Source organism: Aquila chrysaetos, chromosome 7 (assembly GCF_900496995.4).
Source record: "Aquila chrysaetos chrysaetos chromosome 7, bAquChr1.4, whole genome shotgun sequence".
NCBI lineage: Eukaryota > Metazoa > Chordata > Aves > Accipitriformes > Accipitridae > Aquila > Aquila chrysaetos.
In genome coordinates, this window is record NC_044010.1 from 9,299,030 (window position 1) to 9,311,123 (window position 12,094).

General features: G+C 39.1%; 1 protein-coding gene across 4 annotated transcripts in view; it reads left to right on the top strand.

Annotated features, from left to right (window-relative positions):
* Positions 1 to 12,094, top strand: part of ZPLD1 (zona pellucida like domain containing 1) — a 112,766-nt gene that overhangs the window by 38,257 nt on the left and 62,415 nt on the right. For all 4 annotated transcript variants that reach the window (XM_030020889.2, XM_030020885.2, XM_030020886.2 and 1 more), the window contains exon 3: positions 7,624 to 7,744. The gene's annotated coding sequence lies outside the window, so the exon portion shown is untranslated. The remainder of the gene's footprint in view (positions 1 to 7,623; positions 7,745 to 12,094) is intronic.

Genomic DNA, 12,094 nt, shown 5'->3' on the forward strand with positions numbered 1-12,094 from the left:
ATAAACCCAAGTGAGTCAAGCAGCTACATACAATAGGGGAGAGAAGATTGGAGCTGAAATGGTTTGTTTATTACTAATATGCATGCATGACGTTCTTCATAGCACCAAGTTTTCACTCCCACTTCCCTGTCCTGTCCATCACTTCATATATTGCTGAGGATAGCTCTCTAAATGGAACAGCTGTGCCATCTGCCTCCAATATTATTTCAGTCCTCACTGTTTTGGGATAAATTTCATAAAGTGTATTGCACATACAAACATTTAATTGAACAAATGGGAAGCCTCTCCAGTTAAGAAAGCTTTGCAAATGACAAGTAGTGTCCAATTTCCATTCTAATGGTTACTCCGGGGCTTTAAAATATGTGTAAATTCATCTAGCAGGGGCTGATGGTATATTTGAGGCAGATGGCTTGGTTCTGCAAAGAAGAAACGTAAGTGGCTTTTACTATAAATCTTATTTTTTTTGGCAAAGGGTTGACGTAATAAAGATGTGAGTATTACTGAGAGTGCTCTTTAATAATTATACTACCTTATGTTTTCCCTCAAGAATATGGTTAACTGACTAGAAAAACCTATTCTGAATTTTTATGGTTAACTATAACAAACAGTTTAGAAACACCCCTTTCTTCCTCTAGTAAAAAGACTGAAGAGTGGGCAGGTTATTAAGCAAAAAGGCAAACACCAGTCCTTAGAGAAACACTGCAACCTCTGGAAGGGTGTTGGACCTCATGAGAAATGCAACTCAACCACACACAATGTCCTTGCCTATGAGAGGACCTTAAGACTAAGTGTAGACCTAACCTCCCCTATAGATAGCAGATTTTTAAGGTGGTTAGGAAGTGGGCAATTAGAAGATGTTTGAGCTGTTTCTTTTAAAGCTATGTTGCTGACTTTTGCTCAAAGCTTCCATGCCTTATACATCTTAATGCTCGTGAAAGCTCAGCTGTGAAGGAGAGTATTTCTCAGTCATTTGACTGAGAACCATTAACACAAACAGTGGGCAAAGAGGCAAGTGTTACTGAATGCACTGGAGATGAACATGCCTATGGGACGAGTAAGGTGGGAAGGTCTTTAGAATTTTTTTTCATGCTTGTCTGAATTTGTGTTCAACCAATGCATGGAAGTACAATGTCTAATGTAGGTTTAGCTGTTGTCTTTGGCTTTGAGACGCTTATGATATCTTACTAGTGGAATAAAACATGAACAAGCATATATTTGTCAGTGAGCTTTATCTGCACGGTGAAGACGGCTCTTGCTAGCAGGAGCAGTAAGGATGGACAGCCCAGATCTGTATAACTGAGAATGTCTGCTTGTTTGCCACAAATTTGGTCAAACCTGCATGCTCATCACACCTTTCTTCTCAACGTTTACTGAGCTATACTCCTTCCCTGATGCTTTCTCTCCACAATATACTCTTACAATTTCTCTTACAATACTGAAAACTCCTACCTCAGGATTTGGATGTATGGATGGATTTTGGATGGATTTTGTGAATTCTGGTGTTCTTAGGACTGTAAAGATGTTACCTTGCTAGTCTTCTAGAAGGGTTCTCTAATTGGAAACTTGTTAACAACTAAGCTCTGGAGCTCATTTTTTAGTCTATCAGAAAAAAAAAGTTAAATAGGAACAGAGGACTAAATGTACTGCCTACCCTGGGGACCAGCTCTTGACATTAAATAGGAGACTTGAATTAAGTATTAAAAGTTGCAGTAACTATTAAAAACCCCACAAGAATTCCGTGGCTCCCCCTCCCATTAAATAATCTGATATAAAGTCTGGGCTTATGTACTTGAACTTATATACTTCTGAATACTTGCATATGTCTTGAATTTTAAAATATGCTTGGCATAACTCATTTTATAGGGACAGATTTGATTATTGAGTCTTCAAATGGCTTTTTTTTGTTGCTACTTGGGACAAGTTTTACTAGAGAAAAGACACATGATGGAAACCTTGACAGACTGCTTAACTGGAGGCAGTGTTGGCAGGCACCAATCTAGCGTTCATAACCCTTCTCAGTAATTCTTATTCTAACTGTAATAAGCAGGTATTGACTTCTGTTGTATTCAGCATCAAGATTCATTGACCTGAGAGGTAAATATTGGTGAGAGCAAAGCCAGGGTCAATATAAACCTCAAGGGACTGTTAATCTTCTGTAGTCTGAAAAGGAAGTCAATATTGGTGGTATTACATGATTCCAGTGTAAAAAATTCTTATTATAGGCACACACAAAGGAAAAGAGAAAAAAGCTACCAAAGATGGTAATGTAGCTATTTTGCTGGGCCCTGTGTATAGTGTTCAGGTAATAAAAGTTGATTATTTTTATAAAAATATTTTGAAAAGAATATTCTCTTATGATGCAGCCTTGGTTTGGTTCAAAAGCAAAGGAAGGCAATGAGATCTGTTGAGAGGGAAATGGTGCTTCCCAAGTATTGTTTTTCCACCTGGGCATAACCTGCCAAGTGCTAAATGTCTTATTCTTAATGCAGCAGACCATGGGAGTCACTGTCGTTGCTTGTATGAGAATAACTAAGTGCTTGCTGCTTCACAGGCTCAAGGGTCACAGTGCTCACAAGAAGGCAGGATCCTGCCCTAAATATAGCTGGTAAACTGGTCTGTGCAGTGTCTCCCAGTCAGTCTTCCTGAACAGCTACCTGAATTTTAATTGAATCCGTTTTGAACAGTGCATGTTCTATGTGTCACCTTGCTCCCTGCTTGTCTCTCCTGAGGCCTCTACTCAGTTCTTCTACTCTGATTGCTCTCTACCTCAGCTTGGGTAGAAATCTTAAGTAGCTTACTTTAAGAATATTGCATAGTTCTGAATGCAATGCCTTTTGAAAACAGTGATGAGGTTGTGGAGAATGTGATGCATTTGTTTTGGATGGCCTCTTCCGATTCATGATTTGTACAGTACAGCAGTAATAGAGCACAAATGAACTGTGGGGTCATGGTGATACCCAAATAACTGCTTAATGAATGTATGCAAAGTATGTAGTCTTGCCATTGCCATAGAGAGGTCCGTGGTCTTGGAAGTTGCTTCTGGGCTTTGGAAACAAAAGCCGTTTTGAGAGCCTCATGTATCATTGTTCCCGCTGTTTGTGTCTGAAATGAGGTTTGCCTTTTGATGCAGCATGCTGCTAGCCCCTCTGCTGTGGTTAGTGAGTTCGGTCACACTCCTTGATGTGCTTTCTGAGGGAATATTGTCAGCTCTTAAACAGCTAGGCAAAGATCGCTTTTCACTAGGAAACAAAATTGGCTGTTCCTGATGCATGATTTGTTATTTGTCTTGTATGGATATAGTAGCTTAAAGTTTCACTCATTCACTTAGGGAGTAGAAATAATGTTGTGTGACTTGGGAACCTGCTCAAACACATTGGATAATAGGTAGGGAACAGTAAAAGCAAACAGGCTTGCAGACAAACCCTTAGGGTGAATTTTCCTCTATATAAATTATTCAGTGAATAATTTGCAAACAGCAAATACGTTGGGAAGGAATGGGTTTGGTTTGTGAATGCCTCACAAAGAAGAAATAGATTTGAAATCACCAGACCATTTATTCACAAAAAGTAATTGGACTGACTCTTGTTCTCCCTTAGGATAATTTGTAACTTCAAAAATTCACTTTTTTTGAGAGATACATAAACCTCAACTTTTTACAGTTGGTAACATCTACTTATCTACCCATCAGCTTACACACACATGTTCTGTGATTGCTGCTTGCATAAGAATTTTTACTTCACCTCTTAGAATAGGAATATAATACTTCAATGATGTGGATATCAATATTTTACAGGTCCTGATATTCAGAAGTATGCATGCATACAACACAAAATATTGAGGTATTTATATAAAATACATTTTAAAAAGTGCCTGTTGATAATAAAAAAGGAAATAATCTCTTTTCCACTGTTAATTGTCTTTGCAGTTCATTTTCAAATAGACGTTGTGTAGGCATAACATCCTAGAGAGAAATGCTTTGAGAAGTCAAATTAGCTTCACGTTTCGATCTTATTTGGTATTATTTCAGGTTAATCATGGTACAGGAATGGAATTAGATCAATATAAGACTAGTTTAATATGATGGTGCTGTGGTTCTAGCCATTGTAAGCTTTGGCAGCTCCTCCTGCCCCTTTTATCCCATCCCATTCTGTGTCTCTAGATCTCTGATTTTTGAAGAGAACTTTTACTTAGAAAAATTTGTTTAGTTGGCTCTTCAAATGTTAAACCAATATTTTTGTGCAATACCTTGCAAACCCTCTGTGTTATAGGCTACAAAATGTGAATCAGGCTACAAAGAGGAAGTTTTCCATGATTGTCTACAAATTAATTTCCTTATCTGAATGTTCAGCTCCAGACTTCAAGGTAATTTTCCTGTATGGGAGATTATTTTCAACCCAGCCTCCTTATCACAAGTTGGTTAGAGCTCAGAAAGACAAACAGGCTGTTTTGCCTCTTTAATGCTGTCCCAACCCAGAGAGCTTCCTAGAATTAAATGTTGCATTCAACATTGAGGAGTGCAAAGAGGGCGCTACTATTGATCTAGATCTATGTTGGAAACAACTATAGATGGTTAGAAAACAACCATCTAAATGTTTTCTGTCTGAAATTACTAAAGCTGAAAAATAGAAACTACATAATTGTGATTAACTTTATTAAACTTTGAGTTTCAACAAGTCAGTGTTTTATGGAGATTTTGGAGAAGGAAAGTACTTCTGTAAAATATTCTGATGTTGAGTATTTTTTTGAGAAGGAGGGGATTGCTTGTTTTCATCTAGCTCTTTCAAGTAGTTTCCTGACACTCTGTAGTCATGGGATTATGTCCCAAAATGCAAAAAATATGGGTATGCATTGTTTCTGCTATTGTGGCAAGGTTTCTACCGTCTGACATTTCTAACAGTAATAATGATAAACTCTGTTACGATTTTTACAGCATTGGGACAGTTCCTCTTCTCTGAGTTAAAATTACTTGTATTTTAGGCAAGGAAAACTTGAGCATAATGGTGATCTGCTGAAATATCCACTTTTAGATCAATCCTACATTAAGGAGGTAGACATATTAGTGACAAGAAAATATTTAAAAAGGCTTTTGTACAAAAGCTTCCTAGGCAGGAAACTCTACCCCAAGTGTTTATTGCTGTGTATGCATTTGCATGTGTCTTTCAGCGCTATAAATTGTGAAATGTATGCCCTGTTAATCTGTCATGTGAATATCAGTTTGTCAAAAATTGATCAGCAGCCCATTACGGATTCATGCATTTACCTTTCACTGTGGAATGGTAGCACAGTTTTGTTTGAAAGATTGTTGCACAATTCAGGTTTCTTTCTTTCTTAAATACAAATGAGACTGAGATATGAATAACCTGGTAAAAGGGAAGTAGCGCTTTTTCTAAAAGCCCAATATTTCAGTGCAAAGTGTTCATTTGTCCCAGGAGCTTCTTGCTCGAAATGTTGTTGCTATTGGCACTAAATGGATGTTCAATTTCCAGGCTCACAGCAATGGAGCTAAAGAATGTTGCACCAGTGTGACAGTGTGAGTCAGGCATGTGGCACTGGACTAACAAATCCACGTGCTAAGCTCAATGTTAATCAGCTTCTACCCTGTGGATTCCTCAAATTTTCTTTTAAAGTACGAACTATCCTTTTTCTGTAAAGAGCAGATGTGCATTTCCAACATATGGTGTAATCAGAAAAGTCCAGAAGATAGTAGAGTAGATGTTGCCCATATTTTATTAGGGTTTGCAGCATATTGATAGCACATATAGCAACTCTCTCCACTTTTCTGTCTGTTGCTTTGGAATGCACCATCTCTTTTCTTGCACATAACTGCTACAGATTTCTTGCTGTATCATTTTGCTTCCATTTGTCAGAGACACTGTTCCTTTCAGTTTTCATCTTCTTGTGTTCTTCGTGACACTAATTCAGAAGCTGTAGGTATTTCCACGCCTGTCTCCTGTCCCTTGTTTTAACTTTTGGAACAACATAAGGTCTTTCTTTTCTTGCATGAAACCCAGAAATAGCTTTTTTCTGTTAAGGTCACTTAGAAGGATGGACTTTCCTCATTGAGTTTGCTTCAGGGACTGAGGACAGGCTGAGGGTATTTTCAGTCTCATAAGTGCTCTGTTGTGTGAATTCAGTTTACTTGTACTTCGGTGACAGCAGTCAGTACCAAAGTTGGTAAGACATGTTGCCAATGTGGCAGGCTGTGTTTATAGTGTGTGTTAAATCTAGGTCTGGCTCCTTTGGCCATATAAAGCCTCCGGTTCTGCCTACAAAAGCCACAGCCTCAGGCTAAAATGTTATCCAAGTCTTTTTTTTTTTTTTTTTTTTTTTTTTTTTTGGTTATCCACATCAGAGGCTGATAGGGCTTTTGCCCTTGGCATGCTGTCCTTGTTGCTTTCCTCCTGTGCACTGTCTGCCCTGGACATAGAGAAAAGCAGCATAAGTTTGTGCATGACCTGAGACAACATTCACCTCGGTACCCCTTCCTTCTCATCCAAGATCTTGGAATAAGGCTTAAGAAATCCTCATTAGGATCTTGGGGTTGAAGAAGGTTTTCATTGCAGAACTCCCTCATTGTTAATAAAACGAAGTGGCCAGAAGTCAGGAAAAGCTTAGTTAAGGTTGAAAAATAATCCTTATGTCTGCAGCATTTTGATGATATCTGTTCTTCACAGATACTGAGCACTCCAAATACTGTTGGCAAATGATGTAACTTCTAATATTGTCTGACCAGAAAGCTTCTAAATAATGAGGCAGTAACACATGGAAACACTGAGTGAAAAAATTATTTCCATAGCCTCACATGTAGGCATTGCCAAATAATGGGGTTAAATGGAAATCACTGGCAGCTGCATGCAGAGCTGTTTGGTCGTCATAAAGCTATGGACAGGGTTCCCAGAGGAGAGTAGGGTTTGGCAGGGCTTGATCACCTTGCTGACTTCCACTTGGAAAGTGGATCTGGTTGGGCTTCTCCGTCCCTCTTCTACTTTGTTCCCATTTGCCTCTGTGTTAAGCTGAGGGGACCAGAGAATTGAAGTATTGTGACTTGTTGCTCTCTTGGTGTGACTGTAGGAGGTAAAGGAGATAAGACCCCCTGCTGTACAGCTGCTTCTGCAATGTCTGTGCACTACTGTCCATGCTCTGTGTGCTTCTGCACTCAACTCTTGCAAGCAGCTAACAAGTTGTGACAAACTGACGAACAACTAGAAGTGTAACCTGCATGCAAATGCTGGTACCTAAACTCCTAGCCCTAGGGCTTCTGCTCATACAAGATTGGAAAGGGAGAAGAAAGGACAGAGACTCTGGGCTCTTGTGCCTCCTCCCACCATGCTTGTGCATTGTCTCTGAAACACTGAAAAAGGAATTCTGGGCCTTTGTCTGAAATACGTTTTCCCTCCTGTCCATTACGAGGTACTGATATTGCGTGTGTATCAATTTTTCTCTCTCTCTCTTTTTGTAAACACCCTTTTATGATATGACATTTCTGCCTGTCTCATCTTATAGATATGTGGTGTGAACCAACTGGTGTTTTGTTCTCTGCAGATGGAAAGAATATGACACCAATGTACTTCCCTGGTTTGTTACCAAAATTAACATATTTCCTTCTCTGTGTGTCTCCCACAGTGCTAGCAGAGTGATGGGAGCGATTTGCCTTGGTTCTTTAAATCTGCAGCAGGAGGCGTCAAGGAGAAGTATATAACTAGATGTTCTGCAGTGGCACAAAGCTGAGAGAAAAGCTTCAAGGGTAATGTTCTGTCCTTAATCTAATAATGTTCCTTGTTCAGTATTAGTGGAAAATGACTCTTTCTGTATTCCTTCATATTGCTATATAATAAACAACAGCATAATACTGAAAATATGAAGTAATTTAATAAGTTCAGGCTTTGTTACAGATAATGGATAACTATGCACAGGAGTATAGTAAATCTTGAATGACAGTTTTATTTGATTACCAAGCCTGAATGCAATGTTCCACAGCACTGCTTTACTGTAACGCTGTGTCATGCTGTAGGAAGTCTGATTACCCTCAGATCCGATTGAGCAGGTCTACGTCTGTGGCCTCCTGTCTCATCAAATCTGACAGACTGTGCTTGGTCAGTGCCTAGGTGGAAGACCTCTGGAGAAGATTTATGTTTGGTAGGAAGAAGTCCTGGTGACTCAAACCGGTCGTTTCCCACCTAGTCCAAACTGAACCGAGGTCTCTGAGGTAGTGTTAAGTATATTAAGGTTTGATGGAGTTTCCACTTTCAGATGTGATGTATTGCTGAGACTCAGGCCAAATATTGAGTCTTTAAAATACATTCTGTGGTTTCACTTCATTTTGTTTTTTTGCTGAAGTTTTCATCAGGTATTATCATGTTGTCCTATGGCTGCATTTTAATGACCAGTAAAATGTTTTCTAATGGAGTATAAAGATGGCAAAGAGCTTTGCTGTATTACACATATTATATCTTTCTGTTAGAAAATCACAGTGATTAAAGGAAATAGGAGGAGATCAGTTTTTATCAGACACTGCCAGGCAGATGGAATATGTTTCTTCCTTCCCCTGTGCCCATTTTTTCCATTCAGCCTCTTACCACCGTGCTACTTTGGCAGGGTGACTTTGAGCAAAACAAGAAAAGGCATTTGCCAGTTTTCTAACGAAGCACTGACACTGTCCTTTAATACTGCCCTGAGAGAAGTCATGGTATTTTGCTCTTGCTTGATAGGAGGCAGCCAAATGTTGTGACATTTTGTGATGTGCAGGAGCTGGGAATGAGGTTTTGTCCTTAGGCACTGAATTAGTTAACTGTTAGATTTGTTTTGTACCCAAAAAAGTTCACTCCTGGTTTACTGAACACCCAAGCCTTATGCTCCTAGTTTGTTTTATGCCTTACAGGCACACCCTATGGCTGTGGAAGGGATTGCACTTCAGGCAGTTTGCAGTTTTCTTTGACAAACGTGGAGGCTGCCAATTTTAACAAAGATTGTGTTGCACTTTGTTACTTTGTTGGGTTTGTGCATAATTTGCTGGTTTCAGCTTTTAGAGGTTTTGGTAAACTGTTTTTCCAATTCCTACATTTCCACATATCTTGAAGGAAGTATAATATTAAGTGGGTTTTGAATGATGTTTTTTTCCTTATTATACCTCTTTGACAGACATCCCAGGACAGGAGGAACAGGAGATAATTCTCAATTAAAAGATAAATTGCTGGCATGTATTAAGCTAAAGATTGGAGAGAGATCTAGCTACATATTGCTCCTGTGCTGGGACACCACGAGGACAAAGAGCTTGCTCTTTACTAGAGATAGATTTGAGGCTGTAGAGCTCACTTGGATATACTTCTAATACCACTGTTAAATTGTATGATGGCAGTAAGCAGTATTGCATCAGCATCGAGACTTTCAAAGCGTGCTCTAAGTGGTCAAAGTAGGAGCTTCTCTATATTCCAACCAGTGGCAATAATTTATTTTGACTTTCAAAGGGATTTTGTTATACACATTCATAAAAGACTGCTGAGGATTCTTGGGTAAAGAGTTGAGAGGAGGAGCCCTTTGAGAGAGGGAACAAAGGCTGATAATAAATAGCTAATTCTCAGTGTGGAGGGAGGTTAATAGTGGGGCAGGCCAGTGAAGAACTTGAAAGGAGTGCCGGTAGAGTGAGGGAGATCAGAGAAGCTGTTTTAAAGCATCCATCACCTACTCTTTAACTTCTTATTCACCACTGAAGCTAACTTAAACATCTAAGGAAACTTCTTTTGTCTCCCTAATTAAGACTGAATGTTAAAAGCAGCTAAAACTTCTGCATCTAAACTGAGGTCAAGTAGATGAGTATTGAGGTGTCAGGCTCCTATAAAGGCAATGTAGAGAAACAGTGTTATGAGGGCACTTGTAAGACAGAGCTCCCGCCTTCTCTTAACACTTGCAAAGAGAATGCAAGTTTGCAGGATTTGATTCCATGTTTTATAATCCCAGATAAGGTGCTTAAATAGGGCAAAATCAGGCAAACTTTTTATTTCTCCTTAAAGTAGGTATTTCTGTATTGTTAGGCCTAATAACATCTCTTGACAGAGACCAGCAGAACTTCAGACAGCCACTGCTCCCACCGTTACATGATGTGTTTTACTAGCTGATTTATTTAGATTACATCAGTGCACGGAGCAGCCAGAAAGGGGACCAGTAATATGCAGCCTGTGGATACAGAACTCAAATGTGATCGTTGCTCTAAGGAGCTGTCAGCCAACCTGAAGAAAGGATGAGTGTCACCTTTTTTATCTACTTATGTGGATTTCTCTAATGTGGCTCTTTTTATACATGATGAGGCTCATTTTTTTGGAATGCCATAATATTTGGATTATGCATGTTGTGTGTATGGGGAAAGGAGATAAGGACTGGAACGAAGTAAGGAATAGAACCTGATTTACTTCTGATCCCATTAGATTTGAATGATACTTCTGTATTAAGCAGTTGGTCCCAATTCACTTGGCAGAATGAGTCCTTTATACTAAGGCTCTGTGCTGTATATACCTCAATGTCCTTATTTGCAACCAGCTATTATAGCACTAGAGCGGAGTAAATAATGCACAATCAGTGATTTAACCTGCAAACAGCATCTTATTTTTCTGCTTGTGGAAAATCCATAAGCAAATCTTTCTTGTAGTGGTTACTCACTATTTTGCATTAATAGACTGAACATAAACCCAGTTATGTCGGCATTTATGTGCTGTTTGAATTGGGAAGATGAGTTGTGTTTGGGGTAAGTCATTTGGTATTCTTTTTATGTGGATGGATGCACATGAAGCTTAAATAATTTTCTACAGTCATCTTGACACCAAGAACTGTGCTTAAGTGTAACACTTGTTTTTTTAGCAAATAAGCACCTTAAATTCTTCGTTTCAAGATTTCTGCATGTGTAACTTAGTGGCATAGACATATGGGAAAGTAAATGCAAAAGAGGTTCGTGTGGTCAAAGCAAATCTTCTGCATATTCTCAGGCTTAAAGATAGACATCTATTTAAAAAAATATATATATTTATATATAGTATCCAGTCAGATCTTAACTCCTCTTGCTTTTACTCAAGGGATTTGCAGAGGTAATATGCTGCCTCAATTAAAGCATACTTTTGGTGTGGCATGTTTTTAGCTAACCCATATATTTTGGGTGAGAGACTGTATCCAGAATATAGCCAATTAGACGCTGCCCTGATGCTGTAATGGTTTTCTTGTAAAGTGCCATTGGTTTCCTGGGGAGAATGTGGGTGGAGGTGACAGAGCACTGCAGATATTCCCCTCTAATGCATGCATTTCATCACGGCTTTTAATCAACTCTCTCTCCCCTTTCCTCACAGCATCACACTGGTTTTGCGAAGAGGTGTTAAGCCAGCAAGACAGACCCATTCTTCATTCTTGAGAGAGTGGCAGTGAGCACAGATATCATAATCTCCTGTGCAAGTGCAGGTAGAATTTCTGACACAGCCAGATTTGTCTATAAATAGTCAATAATGTGAGGGGGTAGGTCATGGCTAAATCTTGCTCATTTCACTTCAAGTGATTGAATTTTGCCCACTGAAACAAACTGCACAACTTTCCCAAAGGAGGCAGGGTATGGCCTTGAGTGATGGAGGAGCTGCAATACTGCACATGAGAATGTCAACCAGAGAGTCACTAGAGCTGTAAGTGTTGATTTTTTACAGCTAGATCTAAAGAGTTAAGTCCTGCGTCTGGGTGCTGTGTAATGAACTTCTTTTAATCCTTTGTGTGTTGGGTATATAAGGTGGATGTGTAATATGCACAAATAGTAGCTAGCACTAGCACTTGCACAGAGGTAAAGATGGCAGGCTTTTATTTGTTTAAGTCCATCCTTATGCAAGTGGGTGACATTCCACGGAGAGATATTCAATTAATACTGTATTTACCATTAAGCAACAGGCTGAGTTTTAGCTTCATTTTAAAATTTCCTTATGACTGTAGCTTCAAGTCACCTCTCTTCTGTTATTTTCCCTTATTTTTCCAGTTCGGTTGTATATGGATAAAGTATCTTATGCTAGAATGGCTGAGATGAGACTGCTAAGACCATCTGATCTGTATTATAGAGAGCTGATGCATCAGAATACCA